This window comes from Podarcis filfolensis, assembly GCF_964270895.1.
Source record: "Podarcis filfolensis genome assembly, chromosome: 9".
NCBI classification, from domain to species: domain Eukaryota; kingdom Metazoa; phylum Chordata; class Lepidosauria; order Squamata; family Lacertidae; genus Podarcis; species Podarcis filfolensis.
The window spans coordinates 39224602-39248650 of record NC_139610.1 but is presented as its reverse complement, the minus strand read 5'-3'; the positions used below and the strand labels follow the sequence as shown (position 1 = coordinate 39248650).

General features: G+C 40.1%; 1 protein-coding gene and 1 long non-coding RNA gene across 3 annotated transcripts in view; one reads left to right on the top strand and one right to left on the bottom strand.

Moving 5' to 3' along the window:
• LOC310770529 overlaps positions 1-8492 on the bottom strand; it is a 32968-nt gene extending 24476 nt beyond the window's left edge. For both annotated transcript variants that reach the window (XR_014552231.1, XR_014552232.1), the window contains exon 1: positions 8362-8492. This is a non-coding gene — a long non-coding RNA (uncharacterized lncRNA). The remainder of the gene's footprint in view (positions 1-8361) is intronic.
• The window catches only part of FHIP1A (FHF complex subunit HOOK interacting protein 1A), an 85190-nt gene that overhangs the window by 10770 nt on the left and 50371 nt on the right, over positions 1-24049 (top strand). The window lies entirely within an intron of this gene.

The window sequence follows — 24049 nt, the reverse complement described above, 5'->3', positions numbered from 1 at the left end:
CTCCCTGATTTGTGAATTTATATGGCTTATGTCTCACAGGACTGTATTAAAGTACAAGTGGTGGCCATTTTAGGTGCGTCCACCAATGTGTGGGTCCTTTTGGACCTGGAAGAGGGATGAATGGGGGCGTAACCGGCTTTTGGGTGCTCTGCTGACGTCTAAAGGGGTGTAATGCACTCCGCTAATATGTGCGGGCGCCAGGAACAGAATCCCCACACAAAATGGTCGCTGCCGGTATATATGAATAAGTGGTTATGATGTACAAAATATTCTTCCCACTGAGCTGATGGACAAAAACTGTAAAGTTACTCATATTAAGTCAATTTTTAATTTATGATAGGAGCATAATGAAGCTAATACACAGTAAGGCAGCATGCTGGATTTGATTCAGTTGGTGACTTGGCATCTCTCATGATGATTGTACATAGAAAACAGTGGCTTTATTCCACTGGGCAATATCCAGCATCACACTGGTGGATGCTGTGAAATTCGCTGCTTCTCTCCCCCCCCCCTTGCAACCTTGAGTTTCTCCTTCCATTCTGCAAGCAGTCTGACAGCACTGGAAGTCACCCAAGTGTGTGTAACTTCAAATATACAGCACCTAAAGTTGTGAAGTCACGTACGCTTGGTTTTCTGGAGAAGGATAATGGTGAGGGAATTGATTAATGCCTCTAGTTATAATAATTGAGCTGCTTTTTTACATACCTGTTAAAATCCTTCATTTGCAACAATGTGGAAAGTGTCACCAGGCAAAGTGAACCAAAAATGTTATTTCAAAACTATTATCAAAGATAATGTGCGTTGTGTCAAAAAGCTGCTGCTCTGACATTGAATAAAAAAGCAGTGCTTCCCTATATGCTGCCAGGATAAGTGTGCAGCCAAGAGGGAATAAGTACATTCCTGACCTTTGGCTTGGATCCAATTTCAAGTTCCTCCTTTCTCACCTCTCTTGTCTCATGAGACATTTACAATTGTTAAGTCATTTGGCCTAAAGTCAGAAGCCTTTGATTTTTCAGAAGGTCATAGTGGAGTGCTTTTAGACTTAGGTTGCTAATGTGCTAAATTAAAATGACTATGTGATTCTGTGTAGATATAGCCTTTATTTTTGAATAACCTTTTTTGGGGGTTTTATGAGCAAGGATCATATGAGTAATAAGTGATGCAAATAAACAGACCAAATCTTCTCATGTCGTTTGCATAGCACAAAAATAGCACAATAAATTTGCAGTAATATTCAGTGTACGTACAATGCTGTGTGTGAAATAAGATTGCCTTCAGAATGATCCTTGCTCATAACCCCCCCCCCCAAAAAAAGGTTATTCAAAAATAAAGGCTATATCTACACAGAATCACATAGTCATTTTAATTTAGCACATTGTAAATGTATAACTACATTTTTCTTAAAAATAAAATAAAATAAATGGCCGCCTTGTTATGATCTGAATTCGATTTTCTAGAATCTTTTCCAACAGTTTCTAGAAACTGTTTTTGGTATGTGTGGTTGGAGTGGCAACTTCAATATATCCTGTAGATGAAAAGTTATATTGGAACATGCCTTTTGCTGCAAAGCTCTTTTAAAAATGAAACAGATCAACACATGCTTCAAAAATTATAAATCTTTGGTAACCTGAATCTGTGCGTATGGAGCCGTCTCTCTAGCTTTTCTGTGCAGTAACGAAAGCTGATTTTCCACCCCCCAGAAGCTAGAGCATAAGATAAGTTTAGGATAAAACTGTAACTTGCTGTAATAGATGTTGGTTAGAATATTTGTTTACAACATTGTAGGTTGGTTCTTGAGACAGCCTCCAAAGATAATAGCCCAAACTTGATGTCGGCTGTAATGTTGTAATCATTCTTACTGAATTAGAGTGATTGCACTGAGTAATCAAAGTAACCTCTAGGTGCTTTTGTATAGGTTGATTAAGACATGTGCTTCATAAGCATTTACATCCTTTGATGTTTGATAGCTATTGAACAGGTACCAACTTACTGGATGGGGACTGAAAGATTAAAATAATTATAACAGAGTGCGTAAAAAAAAAAGGAAGTGTGGCCAGTACAGAAAAAGAAATCTGATTTTTGCAGCTAGTTGGCAAGGAGGTGTAATGTAGGGGCATGTTATGGCTTTGAGGGACCTGATGCTGTCTTAATGACTAGAGTTGTCTAGGTGATTCCTGCTGAACCTGGAGTTTCCCACCATGCTGACAAGCAGTTTCGGATTCATGTATAAGCCAGGGGTCAGCAACCCACGGCTCCGGAGCCGCATGTGGCTCTTTTACACCTTTGCCGCGACTCCGGGGCGGATACTAGCGAGGGGAGGAGGCGCATTGTGCGCCCCAACACTCCCCACTGTGGCGGGCGCTGTACTGGCTGTGACGTTGCATGGGGGCGGTGTGTGCGTTAGCCACGCACCATCCCGACGTCACCTTCCCACCCGCCCGCCCGCTACATTGTGAGGGGCATGTATGCTGGTCACTGCATTGAAAGGGGGCATGTACGCTGGTCACTGTTTTGAAGGGGAGTGAACAACACACACACAAAAAAAAGGTAACTTGTTAATTTAACGTTTATTTCTATGAGGAGGAGTAATTCTGAGGGGTCAAACAAAGAAATAATAAAAAAAGTGACAAAAAAGTTATTTTTATAATGACGAGTTTTGCGGCTCCCAGTTTTTTTTTCTTCGGAAACGGGTCCAAGTGGCTCTTTTTGTCTTAAAGGTTGCAGACCCCTGGTATAAGCTAAACAAGCTATAGCTTAGGGCCCTACTCTCTTGGGGACCCCCAAAAAATTAAAGAAAAAACACACCTGGATGTACATTTCCAAAATATAAGATAAAAAGCAAAATAAAACCTATATACAGCAACAGTGTTTTGTGTTGAGTAGGCTCCCATGATGTAAGTAATGGGCCCCGCCTGCTAGCCTGCTCCCTAAAATATCACTGGTTTGCTCATTTCTATATACAGTGGTACCTTGGTTCTCAATCTTAATCTGTTCCGGAAGTCTGTTCCCAAACCAAAGCGCTCCTAAACAGTGACAATTGGTTGTTGACAAAGGACAGCTGGACATGTAAAGGGCCCCATTACTTTAAGTAGCTTAGGGTCTCATCAAACCTAAATCCGGCCCTGCTGGCAAGTTAGGAACATGAACCAATATGAACATGAAGATGCTAAGATATATTCACAAACCTTTGTTTGCTTTGCTCAGTTGGCAATCATGTGAGAGCTCGTTTGTGCTTCAGCAGAGTTTTTTCTAAAAAATCCCACCCACCTACGCAATAGAAGAGGACAAATCTGTCTAATTAAAATATTGCCATGCAGTTTGCTACTGAACTCTATAAGTGAGTTTTCTGGGGGGGAAATGAATTGAAATGTTTTGTGGAAAGTATTACTATTTAAAGTAGATTAGTGTGGGTAATGTAATTTGGAATGAAAAATTACAGCTTTCGCTGGAAAATTTTCTCATGCCCGAAAGCAATGGTTCCCAAACTTTCCTCTCCACAGGCCACTGGAAAATTGCTAAGGATTTTAGCAAACCACTGAATGATGGTAGCAATTGTATCACTCTGTGCTAGATGCTGTATGATTTTAGATGTATTTTTGTAGCTTCTTTTATTTCTTTTATGGTATTACGATTTAAATTATAAACTGCAATACAATAAAATACAGTACATAATTTGAATTCCACAAAACTCAAATGGTATAATACAATATAAGAAATAAAAAAGCAGTGAAATACAATAAAATCAATATGAATATTAAATGCATTGGATGCTCTGCTTCACATTGTCAGCCACAAATTCACAGACACACCATGGACCACCTGAAAGAAGCTCGTGGACCACAGTTTGGGAACCTCAGGTTAATTTTTTGTCACAGTACACTACAGATATTCAACCTGAAATATTTGAGTGAGGAAAAGTTAAAAACATCCTTAATGTGGTGTTAGGTAGAATCTTTTTACTAGAAGACTGCTTGTAAATATTTAAAGACATTAGCGTTTACTTCCTTTACATTGTTTACATTGAAGAAGAAAAATACCTCAGCTACTGAAAACTGTTGACATACTAATAAATGTTTAGCAACCAAAGAACTGTGCATGATATGCAACTCACATACTGGTTAGGATTAATCACCTGAAAAATATTAATTACAACTTTGAAACTGCCAAGCTTGGCTAATATTGTATTTGCAACTGACATTAAATGAATCATTGCTACTAATGAATGTATGAAAAGAAAATTCTGCAGCAGAATAAAGCACTGGAGATTATATGTTTTAGCAAATTTTCAATGGAAAATTGTATGCATTACATCACTGCTGTTTGTCTCTGATAGCAATTACTTCCCTGGTGAGCGAAGAAGTAGAAAACAGGTACTGTGCTAGTGCAGGTAGCTAGAATATGTGGCCTGAGTGTGGAAATTAATGTTCAAATTCCCACTTCCCCAAGAAGCTCATTGTGTCTGTCGCCTTGGGCGTGTTGCTATCTGTCAGCCTAATGTACTTCAGAAAGTTGCTGTGAGATAAAATGGGAACCCCATGTATGGTGCCTTGACTTTCTTGTTAAGAAAGGACAAGATAAACTATCATGGCCTCCTTTCCTATCTGTCTTGTGCTGCCACAGCTATTACAGGTACACATCCTATCTATTTAAAGATTGGACCGGCAGCGTAAGTTGTTCAGTGCTTCAGTTCCTGCTTGGAAAAGCCATGCCACTAAATTGCACGTGTGGCTTTTCCATTTCCTGTTTGCTGAAAATGGCAAGCAAAAGCAGGTTGAATGCAATGTGTTGTATTTCTTTTAATGGGGAGTAGCTCTTAGGATACTGAGTTGTAGTCTGTTCTTCATCTGTTCCTATTATTATTATTATTATTATTATTATTATTATTATTATTATTACAGTGGTACCTCAGGTTACATACGCTTCAGGTTACATGCGCTTCAGGTTACATACTCTGCTAACCCAGAAATAGTGCTTCAGGTTAAGAACTTTGCTTCAGGATGAGAACAGAAATCGTGCTCCGGCGGTGCGGCAGCAGCAGGAGTCCCCATTAGCTAAAGTGGTGCTTCAGGTTAAGAACAGTTTCAGGTTAAGTACGGACCTCCGGAACGAATTAAGTACTTAACCCGAGGTACCACTGTATTTATATACTGCCCTTCATAATAAGATTTCAGGGCAGTTCACAGAAAAAATACAGGATAAAAACAAGTAAAGAATTAAAACAAAATACGTAGCAAAACAATGACCCCTCCCTTCCCACAGACATGTTTAAAAGGCTGTGGAATATTAATTAGTCAAAGGCCTGAAGAGGAAGGTTGTCTCCTGGTGCCTAAAAATATATTATGAAGGCGTCTCTGTGTGTGTATATAACCAGAAGCAAGTCCTTCGATGCCTTTCTGGCTGTTCTTGTGGGACATCAGAGAACAATGAAGCAGGGGTTTAACCATATTTTTCTGGTTTGGATATCATGGAAAACTGGTTTAACAAGCCAGAATATCAACACCAAAGCTGATTGTTTGAAGGAAGGGTATGCACATGTTGAGACCTATCTGTATCTTTTCTGTCCAGTAATGAAAGGTAATTTTCGTTATGCACGTACAGAGCTAAAGAGAACATGGCTCTTTCTGCCTACCTTCTGCTAAAATGGGCAAGGAAAGAGAGGAGGAAATGTGCAGACACACAGCTCCCCCCTCCCAATATTATTATTTTTACTTATTAATACAAAGAACAGCAATTAACATTCAACCATTCCATCACCACCCAAGTGTCAATTTATTATAGTAAACTTTTAAGTCCTTTCAGTTTTTAAACAAAGATATAATTCACAAGTTTCTATGTGCTCTTGGACTCTTGTAATCATGTTCTATTGATGTTTCATATATAGTAAAACTATGCCACGTTGATTTTAAAAAGTTGTGTCTTGTTTTTGACCCAATAAAGCAAACCAAAGTTCTTTTATTTCATAGGACATTCTTGTTTACAAACATTGACAAGGCATACATGATTCCCCTTTCTAAATTAATATAAAGAAATAGGTATTTGGTTGCAGGCAGATTTAAGTGTTCCCGGAACAGTGTTGTTCAATTTTTTTAAAAAAACCAGTGCGTTTAACTTGTTTTTAAAGCAAATCAATTTTTTCTCTACCTTGATTTAGATGTAAGGATTTGTGGAGTAAATAAAGAAAGCACATATGCAAGGTCAAATGAGGGCTTCTAACCCATGTGCAAAACCAAATCCAGATTTTGTTGCTTGGATGATCTTGGCATGAGGCCACATGATGCTTTGTATTAGATTTCAGTTTAGTTAGGCCTGTTGGCATAACACAAAGCTATGTAGCTGCACCATTATTTTCTAGAGTTAGTGGCATGGAAGGCATTTGCCTATCCAATTGCTTACAAATGTAATTGGTGGAATTTATGTGAAATGGCGAAGTTGCCAGAATAGCCCAACAACCTAATCAGTCATGCTTCTCATACAACTTCTAAATCAGCCTTTCCCAACTTGGTACATTCCAGCTGTTTTGGGCTGTTCTGCGCTGGCTGGGTTTGATAGGAGTTAGTATCCTCCATCTGTCTTAGACCAAAAGTTGGGCAAGATTGTTCTAGAATCTAGGTAATACTGTTTTGGAAACTGATACCTTCCCAGTTTTTATGCAAAGCATGTTGATAAAAACCTGTACATGGAAATGTATGTTTATGAGATATGCCTTATGTTTGTGACTCACACATGGGAAAAATTGAGATGAATGGGTAGACTTGTAGACTTGATGTGTATTTAATTTGCTCCTTCTTTCTATGCCATTTTAAAAATTAATTTATCTTCAAGCCTGGCATCTTTATGCTATATATATCTGTGGCATCACAATAGTGATAATTTTGTCTCAATCAAGTTTCTGGTATATTTTTTATTTGGCTTACCTTGAAAATGGAAAAGTGTGGATTGTGTGTCCGTTTGATTCTAATGTTTTTGGCTACTATAAAGTTATATTATTCATGATTATACTATAGCAAATCTATTTGCCATAGGGAGCTACAGATCTGGAATTACGGATTTCATAGGCAGATTTCTGCCTTAAAAGAAACTTAATGAGTGATCAATTTAGGCATTGGGTCAGGTAGGAGGATATATGGGCCAGAAAGCCTTTTCTTTCCTTTGTGTTTTTTAAGGTCAAATTCTTTATAAATTGAGTTGCAAATGAACGCTGTATATCTGGTAGAAATGAAAGATGAATTGATATAATTAAAGAGAGGCTGTTCTAAGAGCTTCTGCTAAATGAATTCTCAAAGAAGAGCTGCGGTTTCCTGAAGTGAAAAATTAACAAGAGAGTGCTCTTTGCATTTTAATGGTGCATAGTACGGTAGAATTGTTAGCTGAAGCCAAAGGCAAGCGCTCCAATATTTTGAAGGTGGGAATGGAGGGTGCCTGTACTTTGGTTTTCAATTCTGTCTGTTGCAAGATACTGAAACAATACATGAGAATATAAGTAGTTAAATATTCTAGATTGCTTGTATTTTTGGAGCATTCTGCATGCTGGTGTTTCTATGTTTCAGCAGTATCCCTACATCTCTTCAAGTCCTCTGTTTTATTCTGCAGAGACAAATAGTATGGGAACTCTAACCAATTAATTTCTGAGCAATAAGCAGTGCTTTGGATCCTGACCTGAGCATAGCTGTCAAGTGTCCCTTATTTGAAGGGACAGTCCCTTATTCCAGTGCCATGTCCCGCTGCTGTCCCTTATTGATGGATGTCCCTTAAATGATGTCCCTTAAATTTCAAAGGAAGCAGCTCCTCTCTCTCCCTCCCTGCCGGCTAGGGAGGAGGGAGGCTCCAACTGTGTTGCTTGGCTGTGTTGCTCACCCAATAAGAAGTCTAAGAACGACTGGGGGGTGGAGCTTGCATGCCTTGTGTGTGGCTAGTTAATGCAAGCTGAGAGGGTTTTTGAATGTGGACGCCATTTTGTTGAACGTGCTGCTGCAAACTTTCAGTGCAAAGCCAGGCCGGGGAGCCATCTTAAGTTGAGGCTGCATAGGCCTTGTGGTGCATGTGATTCAGATTCTATTCAGTTGAACCTCTGGTTACAAAGTTGGTTGGACAGTGTTCTCAGAGCTACCAGCATGAGTTTGACCAGACTGCAGGAGGACAGGAAGACTGGAGTGTCTGGAACAGGTGAGGCTGCAGGTCCCTTATTTTGGCTGCTGGTCCCTTATTTTCAAATCTGTAAGTTGACAGCTATGGACCTGAGAATAGCATTAATGGGTTTTTTACTATTTTCTGTGGAGAAATACTGTCAAATAACTGTCCATCAAATATGATATATATGATGGATAAACATGTCATATGTTTTTCTTTCACTGTTCTTATGACTTGTTCCGTTTCTCTGATTTGCAAGTTGGGTGTTGTCTAAGGAAGGAGAACCAACACACTGTACAAACCCAGAATTTTAAAGAAGGATCAAGGAATAAACAGTTTAGTGTTTGCATAGGAATTGGAAGGAGAATGATGTAAGGCAGAGGTAACTAATGATGATTACTGTTTTCCCAATCAATCTCTTTTGGGCATATTGCTGTTAATGGCTCACCATCTGAATCATAAATGTATGTATGCAAATCCTTTAAGGCTCATGGGTGATGCTCAAGCTACTTACAAACACAGGACCTATATAGAAAAGGATTAAAGATTTATCATATGTTGTTATTGGCCTTTATTGGCATAAGTTTAAACAATAAAATCATACAAAGTCATCCAAATACATTGATAATCCAAACACTAGATAGCCACCATTGAATAAATCAGGCAACTTTAGCTTTAGCTTTAAATACCCTGAAACAATCTTGGTAGTTTCAGGAGTATCATCCCTCAACAAATATTGGATTACAGATTCTTTGTGAATCGATATTTTAAGCTGTAAAGGAGTCACTAGGAGATTTCGGTGAAGGTGTCGAGAAGAGGGCAATCCAAAATTATGTGATGTATTGTATCTGTTGTTTTCTTATTACTACAGGAGCAGAATCTGTTCTGGAAGGGGATTTTTTTGAAACCTTCTGAACAAAACAGATGAAGGGAATGCATTTAGACGAGATAGCATAAAGGCTCTGCGATGCAATGGAGTATCTAAATTGTAAAAGTAATTACCGTATATACTTGTGCATAAGCCAACTTTTTCAGCACATTTTTTATGCTGAAAAAAAACCCCTCGGCTTATACTCGAATGAGGGTCCCACTTACCTGGGGTCAGCAAACTTTTTGGGGAGTGGGCTGGTTGACTGTCCCCCAGACCACGTGGCGGGCCGGACTGTGTGTGTATGTATGTGCACACACACACGCACTGGAGGGGGCTTCTCTCTCCCCCCTCCCCCCGGCCTACCTATGGTGCGAGAGGCGGCGGCGATGGGACCAGTGGCGAGAAAGGGCTGGCTGGCTTCAGAGAGGTGCTGCCCTCCGCTCTGCCAATCACGGCTCGTGCCTGCGCTTGTGAGCGGCAGAGGTGGGCGGCGGAGGGATGAGCGGCCTGAAAGCAGCCCTTTCTCACCGCTGGTCCCACCGGTGCCACCCGCCTCTCACAAGGGCAGGCACAGGAGCTGCCTGTGCCTCTCCCAAACACGGCTCCTATGTCTGCTTTTGCGAGTGGCGGCGGCGGAGGAGATGGGATCAGCGGCCCGAAAGTGGTTCTTCTTTTCTCCTGCACGCCGGCTGCCTGTGTTGTCTGTGCTGTACTGGGCAAGAACCTGCCCGCTTCTGTGTGCTGGTACTTGGGGCGCACCTCATCCTTGTCAAATGAGTGTCGGATGCGGCCGCTCTTCTTCTCCAGGGCTGTGACCAATGACGTAGACTTTACAGTCTTACCCGTGCTTGGTCACGCCTCCTTGCTCCGCCCAAGCATTGCTGAATACAAGTACCGGTATATCTCTGGTCTTGGATATACAGTACGTTTATTTACAGTACTCAGTCTGCTATATTTTATTTTTTATTTTCTTATTAACCCCTATCTGGACCCAGTGTTGACTATGCTTTCATAGAGCAGCCTGTGTTAGGGCTCTGGAATTACAGTGATACCTTGGTTCTCAAATGCCTTGGTATTCAAACAACTTGGAACCCAAGCACTGCAAACCCAGAAGTAAGTGTTGCAATTTGCTAGCTTTTTTTGGAAGCCGAACATGCTCTGTTTTGAGGGTTATGCTTCTGATTTGAGTGCCATATTTCCATTTTGAGTGCTACTCTTCTGTTTTGAGTGTTACGCTGAGGTCTCTGTTTTTGCTATTTATTTTGCGGTTTTGCTTTTGCGGGTTTTTTTGTTTTGTTTTTGTTACTGTGTGGAACCCAGTTCAGCTACTGATTGGTTGATTGTGTGACAACAGAACATTGTTTATTGCTTTCATTTTATGGATCAATTGTCTCATTAGATAGTAAAATTCATGTTAAATTGCTGTTTTAGGGGTTTTTTTAAAAGTCTGGAACGGATTAATCCATTTTGCATTGCTTTCTATGGGAAAGTGCGCCTTGGTTTTGGAACACTTTGGTTTTGGAACGGACTTCTGGAACGGATTAAGTTTGAGAACCAAGGTACCACTGTACTTATTGAAGGCTGCTTTAGAAATTAATTAAATAAACAAATATAAATTCTAAGAATTATTTCTAAAAATGAAATCCTCCCCCCCCCCCCGAACTAACATTTACGGCCTTTGCTGAGATATACAGAATAATTGTTGAAATTTGGACCCTACTGTTTGCATTCTACAGGCAGTGTCTCAGAGCTTGCTGCTAAATGATATAGATAGCAACAAAAACTGGCTGTGGAACAGGGCTATAAAATTATGCATTGGATAGTTCAATATGTGCTTCTGCTATACTACTGGCACAGGACAATGTATTTTGTTTTCCAAAAGCAAAGCAGTTAGATTGGTGAGATTTAAACCATCTGCACACTAGATTAAATTGTCCAAGGATTATGGGAATATTTGCAGACCTGCTGTAAAAGCTATGAAGTAGAACAGATTATTCTGTACATAGCAAAGAGAAAAATCTATTATATAAAGGAATTTGGCTGTAAAGTCTTCTGATGAAGTTGATTTAGTGAGTCAGATGTCCATATGCTTTTCCTGTCAGAGAGAATTCTTGATTGAAATTTGTAGTATGTGTTGTTTGTTTTGTTTTTAGAATACACAGATCAGCAGTTTTCAATTATAATCTGATATCTAGTTCAATGGCTCATGCTACTATATGCAGTAATATACAATGAGGCTCTGTGCTCTCCTTTTGACATTTATGAAACAACCTGCTGCTGGCTGAATGCTGCTTTGATCTGTGCATGATATCCTAGATACGGATGATAATGTTGTTTGGCTGGATCAGATGTTCTGCATGGGAAAATGAGAAGAGCAGATGAAGAAGTGCTAGGCTGTTGATAATTTCCGTATTCCAGATTCACAAAAGTATCATCAGATGAACTCCTACTTGGTGTTCTGTCTATTCCTGCTCCTTATGGATGACAGCTGTTAAAAAAAATTGAAACTGAAACTTTTCAAAAATGTCACTGGTTATGAAACTGAATATGCTTGTGCTGTAAGCAACATTTCATTTTAAATGGTAAAAGTATGCTGTCAGTAAAAATAATGTAGTCTTGAGAAACATGTCCTTGTACGACTTCTAAGTATTTAGTAATCAGTCAGTTTGAAACTTAACGCTTCCTGCCTCTTCCAGAAAATTCCTGTTCCTTGTAGATCCAAGTGGCGTTTTGATTCTGATCTTGTTTAACATTAATTTAGACAGCATGGAAGAGATGTTGGCCCTGTTGAGAGATGTTACAATCCAGAAGCTCATTCTGGAGCACTTACTGTATATTTTGATCACATATTTTGTACTTGCAGTCAGGATGGCTAAAGTGTAGTTGAAAGCTGTTCCCTCTCTTCCCAGTTCCTGACACTGAGTTTTCGTATATTCAACTTTTTGTTTTTGAGCACTCTTGTGATCAAATTTTCCATGAATTCTTCTGAATTCTTAACATGAATCTCTAACTGTCTTGACCAAAACTTTCTTAGCCACTTTGCACTGACTGTGAACCCAGCCAAGTTGTGTTGATTGTGTGTAGTTATTAATTGTAAAGATAAAGGGACCCCTGACCATTAGGTCCAGTCGTGACTGACTCTGGGGTTGCGGCGCTCATCTCGCTTTATTGGCCGAGGGAGCCGGCGTACAGCTTCCGGGTCATGTGGCCAGCATGACTAAGCCGCTTCTGGCGATCCAGAGCAGCGCACGGAAATGCCGTTTACCTTCCCGCCAGAGCGGTACCTATTCATCTTCTTGCACTTTGATGTGCTTTCGAACTGCTAAGTTGGCCGGAGCTGGGACCGAGCAACGGGAGCTCACCCTGTCTCAGGGATTTGAACCGCCGACCTTCTGATCGGCAAGTCCTAGGCTCTGTGGTTTAACCCACAGCGCCATCCGTGTTGTAGAAATTATCAAATAGGGCCTGAGATCTGTGACAATTTGCTGGAAGGCATCAACAAGATTTGCTCATAAAAAGTTGACACAATTTTGTCAGATGACAGTGTCTCTTGAATATTGCTGCTCAATCTGAGATCATTTCAGTATTTTCATGGCCTGTATGTATCCACACACACTTGCAGATTTGGTTGTTGGCATGCATTCTATTCTAAGACACAGAGTCACTGTTCTAACACTTCAAAGTTGTTCACAAAAGTGAAAAATGTGATCAATAGCACTTCCACCACGTTTTTTCATGCAAGCCTTAGGCATGAACTGGGTTTAGGGTAGAGAGAGAAAAAATTGTTAGACCTAGGCCAGTAGCTATCAATTTCAGCTCCTTATCTGAAAAATACAAGTATTAATTAATTAGTGAAACAAAGAAGGTAAGGCTTGTAAGGCAACCAAACTAAATAAAGAGCAAACCATATGCAAAGTCTGTATAGTGAGAGACAGACTCTATATGAAAACCTAAACAATTATGTAAAATCTTTTTTAAAAAAAATTAGGACCGAAAGTTTCAAGTGGTTTCAGTCTCCCTGAGATCCAGTCTGCCCAGTTGGTTGGTACAAAGTGCTCTTCTAAAAATACAAAACAAGAAGTGAATTGTATGTCTTTTTAAAAACAGTATGTGAATTCCTGGCTTATAGTTAGGTGGACTATAGGATTTCTCATGCGTAAATTAACAATGTTCCAACTTTGGAGAAGACTACAAGAGATTAACTTCTGGCTTATTCCTGAGTGAGTGAACTGCACTTGTGTGCTTAGATTTAGACATTCACTTGAGCAGTGCTCAGATTGGCAGGTTACCAACGCTGCATATTGGATTTAGTTTGTTTATTTGCTTGAACAGGTTTTCATATGAGAGGCCCTAAGAGAGACTTACTGAAAGAAAAAGTGGAATAAAAAACAACATGCAGGCTGAAGAATAATTAAAAGAGAAGGACTCTTCTTCCAGATGAATAGAAAGTGTGCCCTGCCCTGTTTTGTTTACAAAGAATTTTTTGGAATTTAAAGAACAAAACGGGACTATTAATCTCAGATGGAAAACCAAGAGGAGTACATTTTTAAAAGTGCTAAAATAATATATGGAATTTAAAAACGTATTGAGTTTTAACTTATTGTATATAAATGAATTCATTCCTAGGTATCCTTTCCAATCATATCCGTATGTGTTTAAGTAGTTAAAAGAAGATCACATTGTGGCTAATCCTAATCTAAATAATCACAGACCTTTTAGAGATGTTTTAGAATTATATTGGACTATAATCTTATGTACTTTTAAAGTATCCTGTACATAAATGCAGCCACAAACTTCTTGGTCTTCGTGGCCTTTGTGGAGACCATGCTCTAATAGCATCTCCCTTTCTTTGTACTCCCTCCCTTTCTCAACCAGAGATAGAACTATTGAGAAATTGCTTTTGGCTCATCATCAGAGAGCATCAATCACTAAGGGTGGAATTAAGTGTTGTGCTAATGCGATAGTTCTGTCACTGCAAGCGTTACCTGACAGAATGACATCCCCTCTGCTCCCTCATGTAGTATTCTGAGGGTTCTCCTGACCCTCCAGAACAGATTTTGGGGTTGTGTGCTAGCAGAAGTCCTTGTACTGGTTTTTTCTAGCACATCAGATTAGTTGAATCTGGTTTTCTGTTGCCACTTCAGATGCTGCAGCGCAGATAAACTTGTCCCAACTGAAGATAGATTAGCATTGTACACTGAGGAAATGGTCCATAAGCTCTGTCTAATTTGTCCACGAAGGCCTATAACTTCAATTTTGCAAATAATCCCTGGTGCTGTACTGTGCTTCTATTAGTTATCTTAAGGTCAGTGCCATGGTATTCCAGAAACTCATTTAGTGGTCCATCAGTGGCTTGTTCAAGAATTGCCTTGCATGATCTGCTCTTAGGCAACCTACAAACCTTCTTTCCATAACAGAGTTATGTATTGACTGGAGTGCTGACATAATAGCACCAGTATGTGTGAATTAAGTTTATAACTCTGAAGTGTTAGCTAAAAGTAAATGTGCCCCGTTCCGGGTTCCAGTCACCAAATTTTTCTGGACTTTCTCAGCATTCTATAAACTGTAGAGGGATCAAGCATGACACATCATTTTACTAAGCTCTGGTTTTCCATTTTTTGTTCCATTGGCCCTAGAGGCCACTGACCACATTCAGTTTTTATTGGTATGGGCCCCCCCCCTTTTAAAATGCCTTTTATTTTTGCATACTTTGGTAACATCAGTGATGATTTTAATTGACCATAGGTAAAGGTAAAGGGGACCCCTGACCATTAGGTCCAGTCGTGGCCGACTCTGGGGTTGCGGCGCTCACCTCGCTTTATTGGCCGAGGGAGCCGCGTACAGCTTCCAGGTCATGTGGCCAGCATGACTAAGCTGCTTCTGGCCAACCAGAGCAGCGCATGGAAACGCCATTTACCTTCCCGCCCAAGCAGTACCTATTTATCTACTTGCACTTTGATGTGCTTTCGAACTGTTAGGTTGGCAGGAGCAGGGACCGAGCAACGGGAGCTCACCCCATCATGGGGATTCGAACCATCGACCTTCTGATCAGCAAGTCCTAGGCTCTGTGGTTTAACCCAGAGCGCCACCCGCGTCCCTCAATTGACCATAGTATGCTTCTGAAGCATCTCAGGGAGCTGGTGGTTGCGGGCACTGTACTTTAGTGGTTCCACTCCTACCTCCAGAGTCGTTTCCAGAAAGTTGTCATGGGAGCACCATGGAAATTGTACTGTGGTGTCCCACAGGATTCTATCTTGCTATTTAACATCTATATGAAGCCTCTGGGAGCTGTCATCAGATTTGAAGTGTCATCAGTGTGCAGATGACATCTAGCTCTGTCTCTCTGTTCCATCTGAATCAGGAGAGGGAGTTGAGGTGGTAGACCAGTGCTTGGAGGTGGTGATGGGTTGGATGTGGATCAATAAACTGAAGCAGAATCTGAAAAGACAGAGGTATTATGTGTTCCAGATTCTCATGGCTGGGAGGTGGCCTCCCGTGGATGGGGTTGCACTCCCCTGGAAGGAGCAGGTTTGTAGTTTGGGGGTGCTCCTGGCTGATGACCTCTGTGTCTAGGAGTACCTTTTCCAACTCTGGTTGGTTTACCAGCTACCAGCTTGCCTTTGGGAAAGAGATAATTTGACCACTGTACTCCAGGCTCTGTTAACTTTCAGATTTGATTTTTGCAGTGTGCTCTATGTGGGGCTGCCCTTGAAGATGACTTGGAAACTTCAGTTGGTCCTAATTGCAGCCGCCAGGTTACAGGCTGGGGTTCCATTTAGATATCATATAACCCCTGTTTTAAAACATCTGCGCTTGGTTGCTAGTTCATTTCTGGGCTCAATTCAAGGTGTTCACATTAGTGTTTAAAACACTAAATGACTCAGGCTTCTTTACAGACCCTCCAGGGTGCTGAAATCAGCAGAGGGGACCTCTTGGTAGTCCTTCCACCTTCAGAGGCTCATGGTGTGGTGGCCCAGGAGAGGACACTCTCTGTGGCAGCCCCAAAGCTGTGGAAACCCACCCCAGAGGTACACCTGGCATTTTTATTATACAGCTTCCGGTGAATGCTGAGGATGCACATTTTACCCTGGCTTTTGGCACTTGAGATACATAGTTTTAGGACCCACCTTATTTTGTGGATCATAAGTTGTTTTAAATAGAGTTTAATATTGTGTTTTAATTTCTGCCCCAGGACCTCGGAGTGAAGGGAAGGTAATAAAGAAATAATAATTAGATTTCTTTTAAAAAATCCACTTGTCCTGCATCTGATATCTGCTGGCCAGGATGCTGACTTCCTATAATTTTTCAGAACTGTTGGCTCAGTGGGGCAGGAATGACAAGTTTTAAGCACTTTAAGATAACATGGTTCATACTGTTAAGATAGCTTGACCTTCCATTATCTCCTCGACCCCTTTCCAGCGCTATACCTTTTGCTTTAACATCATCAGTGCAATTGGGTTTTTCTCTTAATAAATAGCAATCAATCCTGATGTCATGTGTTTACAGTTTTCCAGTGCAGAGGCTTACGTTAATGAACGTGATCATTTACACAGTGTCACTGTAGTATTGGCATGCTAAATAATTTAGCAGGCTGTGGCAGGTAGATAGCTGTGTAGTGTCTCTGTTACTATGGCAATACATTTCCTTAATGCAAATATTAGTCATTCTGACTATGTGGATCTCTAGGCTCAGGAAATTTATTAGTGAGGATGGAGAATTTAGCCTGGAGTGATTCATTTTCCGTGCTGGCTCAGTGTTGAGTCTGGTTTTGGTGAGCCAAATTTGCTTGATAGCCATAAATGCAGACAGCAGGTAGCCTATATTCAGAATAACCTTCTTAATCTTTCACTTTTTTTAAAAAAAAAGCCACTTCCTACCCTTGGCAATGATGGTTTTCTCTGTTTACTTTGTCGACATTAGATGGAAATTGGTGACAGTGAAACAGGAAGGGATGGAGAGCAGGTGTGGTTGACCTCTCACCCTCAACACCATATCTGATTCAATTTTCATTTAAAACTTCTACAAATGGGTGATTTACAAAATACTTACAAAATCCAGTGAGCAAGGCCCCTATCTTCAGGTTTGTTGCCAAATAAACTCAAGGCACTTAGGAAAGATTGAGATTTTCATTATATATGGTTTCAGCAGTTTCCCGAAACTGCTATGTGACCTTTCCTAAACAAGTATAATACAGAATGGTGATGGTTAAGACTTCCTGCTGACACTTCGGTATCCTGGTTTTGTCCATCACAGAATATAAGAAGAATTGGTGCTTTTCTTAGAATTCATATTCCCCTAACAGTGCAATTCTGTGCAATGTTTACTCACAGTATAGCCTTTTGAGTTTGGTGGGATATACTTCTTGGTAAGTGACTATAATATAGCAGGATTAAACCTCCTGCTTGTCCATGGAGCTTGTGTTTCTTTTTAGTCTTGCATCTCTTTGGGGTTTTTTCCTTGAATTGCTGCCTGCCCTGTTTTCTTGCCTACATGTTTTCCTCGGCTAGGTCCTGTCTTGTTTTTGTTTCCTTTTTTTACTTGGTATGTGATTTATACTCATCCCTGCCTTGATACTGTGCAGACTCTTTAAGAACAGAATCTATGGAAGTATTTTTCTATATGGATGGTCTTAATCCTTTCTGGCTGCTAGTTTTCGTCCCTGAATCTTTCTTACATCATGTCTTCTGGCCTTGGGCCATGCTTCTATGTTTCTGCTACCTCACTGCTGACTACTGCATCTATTCACATCCTGGACTAAAAATATTATTCCTAGGAAAGACCATGTCTACAAAAGACACAGCTAACCTCCCCACCCCACTAATTAATCTTTTTTTTAAAACAATTGTTCTAATTATTCATAAAATAATCACAGGCCACTTACTCTTTCTAATTGACCTACCTTACAAGGATAAAAGGAATTCAGAGTGAGAGAAGCAGTGTTGGCTGCTTGGAGGGCAGAAGGGGATTAAAATATAATGTATTTTCTGACATAATATTCTGAAAGGGCAAAGCCACACAGTGGTACCTCGGGTTAAGTACTTAATTCGTTCCGGAGGTCCGTACTTAACCTGAAACTGTTCTTAACCTGAAGCACCACTTTAGCTAATGGGGCCTGCCGCTGCGCCGCCGGAGCACGATTTCTGTTCTCATCCTGAAGCAAAGTTCTTAACCTGAAGCACTATTTCTGGGTTAGCGGAGTCTGTAACCTGAAGCATATGTAACCTGAAGCGTATGTAACCTGAAGTGTATGTAACCCGAGGTACCACTGTAATAAGAAACCAAACATTATTTGGTTCTATCCACTGTATATGCTGTTCTGTATTCTGTATAATGAGAGCTGGACCATAAAGAAGGCTGATCGCCGAAGAATTGATGCTTTTGAATTATGGTGCTGGAGGAGACTCTTGAGAGTCCCATGGACTGCAAGAAGATCAAACCTCTCCATTCTGAAGGAAATCAGCCCTGAGTGCTCACTGGAAGGACAGATCGTGAAGCTGAGGCTCCAATACTTTGGCCACCTCATGAGAAGAGAAGACTCCCTGGAAAAGACCCTGATGTTGGGAAAGATGGAGGGCACAAGAAGAAGGGGATGACAGAGGACGAGATGGTTGGATAGTGTCTTCGAAGCTACAAACATGAGTCTGAACAAACTGCGGGAGGCAGTGGAAGACAGGAGTGCCTGGCATGCTCTGGTCCATGGGGTCACGAAGAGTCGGACACGACTAAACGACTAAACAACAACAAATTCTGTATAATAATCTTGGGCATTCTTAGCAAATACTTTAGCAAGACTCTGTCCTCCCTCCCTCCCTTTCAATAACTGCTCCATTTAGTCAAGCAATAGTTGCACAAATAAGCATGATTCTAATATACTGTTCACTTGATAAAGTTTAATGTTATCCTTTGAAATTAAACTTTTCAAGCATTATTAATAGTGCTTATAATAAAGGTTACTGTGATTTGAAATTTAACATTAAAACGGAAGTGATTGCACTCTAGGCTTAACATTGAGAGAAGGTATATGTGCATATTTAACCAGCATAATGAATTGCAAGTTTCACTTATTAGTTCTAAACAGAGCTGTGCGCTGCTTGTAATGATCCAGTAATCCGCTGCTACTGTCTCTTGATACAGTAAGGAGATGAGTGCCTTAACAAACATTGTATTCCTTTATTAAATTTAAAGCTTCTTCTGGGGTAGTTAATGTTAGTGGCATCAATGAACTTATGAACAGCATAACTCCTGGGTAAGCATTCATGTCATTTTTGGGTTGCCATATTTTGAAGAGCCAAAAAGACACATTTGCCGACTTCTGCTTTTGACTATGGATCGCTATTGTGAATGTCATTTTACATACCCATGTAAAAGACGACGTATGGCAACCCCGTGTCCGTTCAACTTGCATGTATCCTGAATTGCCGCAGATTTGAAACTTGTCAGAATTCATGATAAATAGTTGTTCTGTACAGATGGAGTATTAGGCGGATATCCACAGATTTACGAATTCACATGCCAGCTTGCTAAGGGCAAGTATCTTCAGAAAAGGAGGCCACCCAATATATCATAGAGCCAATATGTAACAGAGCCAGTTGCATTTATACAGGACTTGTATTCTGATTTTGTTTAATAGTTGTTTCCAACAGAAATGAACTCTTGTGCCATTGGAATTTGTAGTGCCTCCAAGTAATGAGGTAGAGTGTCCTTGAATTACAACCAATTTGTGCCCTAAAACACTCCTAGGCTGGTTTACAAGTACAGCAGTTGCTCAAATTTATTTTCTCTTGACCAGCATATTTTAACTTACTTTCAGATAAAACCCTGTTAAAAGCTATTGGACAGTAATTCTCCTAAAGACAATAGAACAAAAGAGCATATAATAATATCCAGCGGTGACTTTCTACTGATGGAAGGGAATCAACTGGAACAAGAAAGGAGGCAATTTTCAGCAATGTACCATACCTCTAAAATTGCCTCCAAATGAATCTAAGAGTTAAACTGTTCTTTTACACAAGTATTCCAATGCCCTTTTAAAAAGTGGAAGTGTGTAGCAGTCCTGCACATCTCATAATTGTGAACATTGTTAAAAATTAAATGCTTTTTGGCTATTTGTTAAAGATGCAATTAAGATGGTACTAGATAACATTTTATTGTGCTTTCAAGATAGATACATGTGCTATGCCTCTACAGCAGGCTTGTCTATGGTCCTCCAGATATTGTTGGACTCTCTCATCACACCTGAGCATCAGCCATGTTTATCTGGGACTGATGGGAGTTTGAATCCACCTTTCAACTCAACTCTCATAAAAAGTAAAGAGAGACAGAAACTTTGGATTCATGTCACCCAAACCCAGTAGATATTGTTGTTGGTTGTTGGATGACCAAGATGGAGAGTAATGCCACAAATCTTTACAGGAATCTGAAACCAATTAAACCCAGCTTCCTTTCTTAGTTGGAGTGTGAAAGAAACTCCATTTCTTATATCAATAGTCTAAGTGGCTGATCAGACATTATTTAGAGGCTAGCTTTGACATGCAGTGCTAGTGTGGAGACTCTACGATTTTAAGACCAAGGGCACAAGCACCTAGGTTATGGGGTGGACAATCTGAAACAGTAGGGCTTATGTGGATACAGAAAGCAGTGGCAAGAACTTGAAGAGGAACATATCCAAAGATGAATGTGAGACAATGTGAAGAGAAAGAGAGTTTTGACATGCACATGTGTTTTCCTAACCCCTGTGGCACAGTATTTCTGAATTTAGATTTATTTGTGAAAGAATTCATGCAGTTACTTGTCTTATCCTCCTAGGGGCTGCTATTTCCTTGCAAAATCTGTGTGTGCTTGCTGCTTTATACTTGAATGTGTTGGAGAAAAACATTTCACTGAAAATGTGAACCAAATTGTAATTCATTTTAAAGCAGGTGCAGTGGCTCAAATTGGTGGATGAAACCCCCCCGCCCCATAAACAAACTTAGTATTTTGGTAAAAGGACATACCTTATGCAATTGAGTCTGCAGAACTGTAATCTTGGTTTGCACAATAAATATTCCTCAGCAGTTGTGACTGAATAAATTGAAAGGATTTTTGATTGCTACTGTGTTTGAATATCACAATGAACCATGGTTTATCAGGATGGGAACAGGTTACAGTGAACACATGTTTAACAGGAAACACCTGTGAGGAAGAGTTATGATTACAATGGAAGACAAAATATTGCGATGTGGTGAAGAAATGCAAAGAGTCTTGTGGCACCTTTAAAGTGAACATATGTATAATTGATTTTTTTTTGTCAATCCATTTGATCAGCCTCATGATGAAGTAGACTGTAGTCCAGTAGTCCATGAAACTTTACTTCATAATAGATTTGTTAATCTCTAGAAGTGCCATACAACTCTTATTTTTGGTCTGTTGCAGCAAATGCAACAATCATGAAAACCTTTCTGGAAACTCTGAAGGGAGGCTGTAATCCACATTCTATTTAGTTTCAAAATAACTGGGAATCTAGTGTACAGAAGGGAATTTCTCTGTTTTTGTTCTGGCTCTGAATAAGTGAAAACACTCTGCCCCTCTGTGATAAAGTTGAATTTACTTGTTAAAACAATCCCACTCAGTAGAACACTTATTGAGAAGAAAACATTTTCTATCATTGTATTCTTGCTCACCCTGCCACTGTCCAGATCACTCCTTGTTAAATTACCTGCCTTTTTCCTTCTCCAAATATTTCTGGTTGCACTTAGCTCATATGAGAATCTATTATAGTATAAAAGAACACCATCTCCCTGAATAGATGAACTGTATACTCTCAGAACTTCCATCTAGTCGGAACTGAGCTTGTTTATTGGTCTTCATCCAACTCATTACTGATTCCAGGCACTGGTTCAGCACATTCACTGCCTTACGTTAATCTGACAAAGAGAAATAGAGCTGGGTGCCATCAGTAAATTGATAAAATCTTCCCCCAAATTTCAGAATGACTTATCCCAGCAATATCTTAGATGTTAAAGAGCACGCAGGACAATATAGAATCCTGTGGAAATCGATAGCACCATCAGTAGTGCCAGTATCAACCGCAGAAATGGTCCTCCAAGATGAGAGCAGAACTCCCATCAGGCCCAGCAAGCATGGCCACATCTGGAAGGCCAAAGGTTCCCCACACTTGTGTTAGAGAGACATATGGAATTAGTTGCAGAATGGTTTTATTATCTAACCAAATGTTGGCTGGGCAATTTTGCTGCGAAAAGTTATTTTGGGGGGATTATTAGCATGAAGGTAAACGGCGTTTCCATGTGCTGTGCTGGTGCAGGCTCGCCAGAGCAGCTTTGTCATGCTGGCCACGTGACCCGGAAGTGTCTCCGGACAGCGCTGGCCCTCGGCCTCTTAAGTGAGATGGGCGCACAACCCTAGAGTCGGATACGACTGGCCCGTACGGGCAGGGGTACCTTTACCTTTATTAGCATGATGAGGCAGTTAATATTTACCGTACTTACCAGCAGTTGTAAAGGTCTTTTGTTTTGTTCATAATGTCAAGCACATTTCTGAAATCAGCATAATTTGTCTTAATTTCCATACTTGTTAAGCAGCACAGTAATTAAGGTGGACCACTTCCAAGGTGGTTTACCAAGGACTGTATATGGAGCAGGAGTCCTAAGATGTATTACTTGGGTAGCAAAACACATTCCTCACCCATTCCCATTAATTGCTCTGAAATGCAAAGAACCAGAGAATATGTTAAGATAATTATAGGATAGAAAACAGAGGAAGATGGAAAGGAATTGCTGAAACAATTAACAGAAGTGGAATACAAAAAGGGAGGTGTGAGGAGGTCGCTGAAATAAGTGAATGAAACATAAGATATTGAAATTGTTTGGTGTGTTTTAAACTGTTTTTGTTTTGTTAGTTTAATTGTATTGTTCATTTTGTTTTGTAGTGTTTAAATTGTTGGAAAAGTAATAAATATTATTTTTTTAAAAAAATGAAATGCAAAGAACCAGATAGCACTGCTAGCACCAACCGAAATTGCAAGCAAGCAAGCAAGCAAGCAAGCAAGCAAGCAAGCAAGCAAATAAATAAATAAATAAATAAATAAATAAATACAAAAATACAAAAATTTTGTTTTGTCTTGTCTGTTGAGTCCAAGAATCTAACTCTTGTTAGTCTGTTGCAGCACCTTCGATTAATGAATTTATTGTTGCATGACCATGTGTGTGGTCAGTTTCATGGGCTATGAAGCTGATTTATTCAATAACAGTTTGTGATAAACTATGACACAACAAGCAAAGATTCTGTGAAATGAAACGCTGGCTATTTCTCCTGGCTATGTGGGAGGAGAATGAAGAGCAGGGGAGCACACTAACCCAAGGCTTGGCTCAGGCTCAGTATAACTAGTGCGAAATCATGGTTTCACATTATGTATGAATGTGACCAAGATGGTTGGATGCTGTCATTTATCTGACCGAAATGATGCATTGATTACATGTAGGAACTTCTCTTTATTTTCATGGCATTTTACCATTGGTACAAACCACAGTGTGGGCACCCTGCGCTCTTTCACATCCTGTAATTTCACACAGTTTGCTCTTATTAACAACAGCAACAACAAAAAAGGTCGTGTTTCTGAATGAATAGCTGTTTTTGTCAGAAATCTTTTTAAAAGGCCCTCAACCTTGCATATGTATTCAGCTTTTGTTGTTAGTATTGCTTAGTTACCAAGGATAATATAGGAAAAGGCATGATGTATTTTCACGTGTACCAAATTTAGCTTTAATTTGCTTTTGTGTTCTTCCAATTAGTAGCTCCCACAGAAGCCTATCAAAAGCTCTTTGCCTTTCTAAGCCAAGGACCCCATTCTAGTTATAAACATCCTTCACCATATTTCCCCCCCGCAGGGGAAGAATGATAACCTTTCCCACAACATACTTCTGACTATGGTGTGCTGCAAAGAGCACAGAATCAAGAAATGATCGCTTTGTCAGAAACATGGGTTAATCTAGTAAAACAATAAAGTATGTAAGAGGAACCTTTCTGGATCAAACCAAAGGCCTGCCTATCTACCGT